This window comes from Chrysemys picta, unplaced genomic scaffold, assembly GCF_011386835.1.
Source record: "Chrysemys picta bellii isolate R12L10 unplaced genomic scaffold, ASM1138683v2 scaf4173, whole genome shotgun sequence".
NCBI lineage: Eukaryota > Metazoa > Chordata > Testudines > Emydidae > Chrysemys > Chrysemys picta.
The window spans coordinates 1-4,532 of NW_027056874.1; the positions used below are offsets into that span (position 1 = coordinate 1).

General features: G+C 41.2%; 1 long non-coding RNA gene across 1 annotated transcript; it reads left to right on the plus strand.

Moving 5' to 3' along the window:
• On the plus strand, window positions 1-4,470 carry LOC135980541 (uncharacterized). The gene is made up of 2 exons (XR_010597559.1): window positions 1-389; window positions 2,353-4,470. It is a non-coding gene; the product is annotated as an uncharacterized LOC135980541 (long non-coding RNA).
• Window positions 4,471-4,532: the final 62 nt, after the last annotated feature.

Genomic DNA, 4,532 nt, shown 5'->3' on the forward strand with positions numbered 1-4,532 from the left:
GAAAGCCAACCAGGAAAGTTCTCCACTAGCTGACTAGACATCTTTCTAAAGTTTGTCCCAACCATTTGCTACATAAGCTCTGATCTGACCATCAGGTCCTCCAAAATATACCTGCAAAAATGCTTCTTTTAGAATAAGAGGCAGGGAGAATTAACCTGTTTAAATCCTATGCAGATAAGCAGCCAGATATTCTGTCTTGCCTAAATCTTTACCCAGCACTCTTGGGTATCTTGAGTAGGTGTGGTGGATGCTATGTGAAAGAGAACACTTGTCTGTTCTGAGAAGGGGGCTTGAATTTTTTCTGCTACAGAAGCCGAGGACTCAGAATCCTGGTTGTAATGGATACTTCAGCTCTCCAGTTGAGAAACAAGGTGCTGCCTCTTCTGCTGGTGAGTTTGAGACTTTCAGATTTGGGAAAGGAAAGAATGAGAATTAAGTCTTTATCAGATGACTGTGGCACTGTCCTTATTTGCCCCCCCCCCCCGTCTCTGGATACAGTAAATGGCCAGATGATCATCACAATACCTCCCGTGGGTGGTACAGCTTCAGCTCGTTCATGTATACAGTTGTAGATTTGGTTGAACTCTTAATGTCTGACCTTAACCAGATGGGCCAGTGCCAGTTTTACTGGAAAGAATTCCCAGAGCCAAAAAGGACACCTCCAATTCACTGTGTTCAGCACTCCTTGTGTGCTGTTACCTCCAGCTTCCTGCAGCCCTCCTTTCTCTCAGCATACACCAGGGTTGAGAGAGGACTTCCTGGTGGGTATTTGGGGTAGGGTTGTCTTCCCAACACGTCGTCTTGTATAAAAAGTACAGTACATACAAACTCAATGAATACTGGTTGCAGTGTGACTTCCATTATAAACTTGACTCCTTGAAAATCTGCCTTTTTGGAGCTAAAACATTCTTTAGTTGGTCAGAGCCCAAAGATAACGTTTATTTTATGGAAAATGAGCTGCATTTTCCCAGGTACTTCTGAGTTAAGTGAGCAAGGGAAACAGATCTTCTTCCTAAGCCACAAAGTATGACATTTTCACAAGGGTATCTGAAATGTCAGATCATGGCTAGTCTTCAGTGAGGGCTAGTAGCTGTGAGTTTGCAAGGAAAACAATTTAAATAGTCTTTCTTTAAAATCTTTTTTTACTGCACATACAATCTTGCTACATTTCAAGTTGCAGTATTGTGGAGTTGGAGCAAACGCTCCATACTTAGCTCATAAAGAAAAGCAAATCAACTGAGAACTTTTCCTTTGTATAAATACTCTTGGCAGTATTAACCCACATGTACAGCATGCACTGTGCCAAATTCTGCTCTAGCTCTGTATAACCTCACTAAAGGCAATGGTTTGCTTGGAGCAACAGACAGTGGACCAGTTTCTGCTTTTCAAGTTCAATAGCTGTGTGCAATATGGGTGGACTGACATTGCTAGGAGAACCTAACTCTTGCCTTTTTAGACTTTGTCCTTAAATGCTCAATTTTAACATTACTCTGATGAAGCTTTACATTTAACTTGTAACTTTACACATGTGCTCAGACATCTGAATGCCTAATAGAAAATGTGAAAGAGCAAAAAGATTCCATCAAACTAAGTTTCCATACCAGTCTAAAGAATCCTACTAGCAGCAAAATAGTTGTCAATAGTGTGTTCCAGCTTGGGTCTACACCCAGGATGAAAGCTGCCATTCATTCCTCCCTCAGATCTGGTTTGTCAGCTGTCTGCAAACTCTAGCACACATCACTGTCTCAACACTCTGTTCACACTTTTAAGACTGGTTTCCTTTACATCCATAAGGGCTAGAGAATTAGGCTTTGTGTACCTCATTTGCCCTGTTTCCAGCCAGTGATGTAGCTGCATTGATGCAAACCCCTAGTGTAGATAGGGTAAACTAAGACGTGCTGTGTTGCAATTTACCACTGATTGAAACTAGAGTAGACTAATACTCATTAGGGTTTGAATAAGGGCAGTCAAAACAGCGACTAGAATTGGTTCAATCCTTCCATGTAGACCAGGCTGGGGCGGGGAGGGATTTTAAATGAAAATTTAGATTCTGGAGCACAAGATGGCAAACAGGGAAAAATACCAGTTCTCTGACCTGCCTAATCCAACCCCTGCACTAAGACCAGAAACTACAAGTCATGAGCCTTTGCCAGAAGGACATCATTGATGGACTTGGTGTACTTTGAGGACAGCATTTCAAAGTCCAAAACTCTGACTCTTGGTTAGGTCAATCAAAAGGTGCAGTCCCACTAGTTTTCAGCTGGAGCAAGGGGAGATAGGACAGCAGATCTCTTGAATTATGAATGTTTTAAATGCTGATTGACTTGCAAAATGTACTGGTTAATTTTATAGGTGAACATCCCTCTGGAGTGACATCGTCATGTAGCACAAGCATCATGCGAGGAAGAGGAATCACTCGCTTGCTGGAGAGTGTCTCCAGACTTTCCAAATCCTCCAGCAACTGAAAGCCCACCTGCCCCCCTAACCTTACCAGGAGAACTGCACATCCTGCTCTTCCTTATCCCCATTATAGTCTGGGACTTTACCAGATTGCAGTTGCTTTGTCTGTCCCTGTATGCAAAACCCTAAACTACATTCCCCTTCCCTTGACCCAATGTAACAGTTCCCTTAGAATGATGACAGACTCGTTGACTGGAGGGGAATTTTCTTTCAATTAGAAGGAAATCCTGGTTTTATCTATAGAACTACTTATTTTGAAGGGAACTGGCAACTTCTTGCTCTCTTGACTAAATGCAGTCTTTGGGCTTTTCTTTTGTTAGCTAACGGGAGGAGAAATGCAGGGAAGAGAGGCTGGTGGTCAGTAACTGCATGTTGAACGTTCTTCTCATGGTTAATATAGCATTAAACATGTTGTTTGAATGGTTTAGTTCTTTAATTTCCCTATCACCATGGTCTCTTCCCCACCTCCATCCCTCTGTTAGATGTTGGAAGACAGTTGTCTCCGCATATAGCCATATAAAATAACACGTGGCTGGGAGGCATTCTAGTGCTGAAAGACAGGGTGGTGAGAGTGTCTCAAAGGGGTACTTCCATAAATTCTTCATGAGTGGAGGGATGGATTGAATAGTTGAGTTGGGGAAGTAAATAGACTAAAATACTTGTTGGTAGAAAATCTTCCTTTTGTCTTATACTTACTGTGAAAATATGGTAGGAGTCTTGTCCAGCTGTTCATGTTCTGTTGGGCATTGACAATATACCAGGGTGACAGGGGTCTTGCCTTTTCTGTGTTGCTGTGCTGGTGAATACTGGTGTTACAAACTATCAGCTCCTCAAATCTTGAGGTTCATAACAATATATTATAACCTCTCTTTTTTTCAAAGGAATCCCCAAACCATTAGTCTGTTGTACATGTCTGCAGGCACGATTTCAGACACCTAGCAGGGCTGAAGTGACTGTCGACTATTAGTATTTTGGAGTACCTGTAAGAATGAGAGTAAATGTGGAAACTGGGACACTTTATCACATTTTATTAGAAAATTGGATGCCAGACCTCTGGGAAAAGAGATGTCTTACCAGTTTCCTGAAAAGTTGTCTGTCTTCTGTAAATTACTTTTTTTAATCTTACATTTTGAGGCAGTTGCCTGTAGAAATAAACAAGCTCTTTTTTCCCTTTAAGTTCCTCTGAGCTGCTCCACAGTTTACTCCAACTGAAGTTGCCGTTTTGGGCTAATTCCACAGCAATTAATGGTGATGTTACAAAATGGATTGCATCCCTGGTAGGAAGCAAAATGCTGATGAATTAGCTCATTCCATCAGGCACTTAAGAAATCTTTAATGTGTTTATGCTTATAATTATAAGGAGCTCAGATACCATGGTGATAAGTTAGGGATAAGTGCCTGGATAGGTATTGTTTCATCTGGAAATTAGCTTCAGTTGTACGGCGACTATCCCTCCAATACACAAGATCACTGAACTGCCTTAATACCTCCTACCCGGCAGACCAGCCTATATGCCCATGAAGCTTCCTTGGATGATTCCAAAGTCCCATGACTCCTTCCATAGAGGCCACCCCTCCACTTGAAAAGTCTCCCGGTTTCCAGTATTAGTGATGAATTTTCACCAGGCAGGAGATCAGAAAGCCTTTGAAACTGAGTTTTTGGCAGTGAAATATCTGGAAATATTTGATGTGATCATTGTGAAGAAGAAACAAGACACCAGTCATCTTTGGGTGACACTAAAGGTTTGTGTCTATTCAGAAAACTTGAAGTGGTGATTACATCATTGTAGTTACTGGCCCAGATGTTTTTTTAATGAAGACAAACCTTTAGGCCAAGATCATACTTATGAACACCACTGCTCCTCCCCTTCTCCCTCAATTCACTCAAATTTAGATAATCATTTGGTTATTTTGAGAATTGAAAGTTGTAATAAAAATGTGTTTTGGTTTTGATTATGTTGCTCATGCAGAAGACAGTGTATTTCTCTTTATTAAAAAAAAAAAAAATAAACTTTCTTGGTTCGTAGCGTCTGTTATAGCAAGCCCCCAAATTAAAGCAATGAGTACACTAAT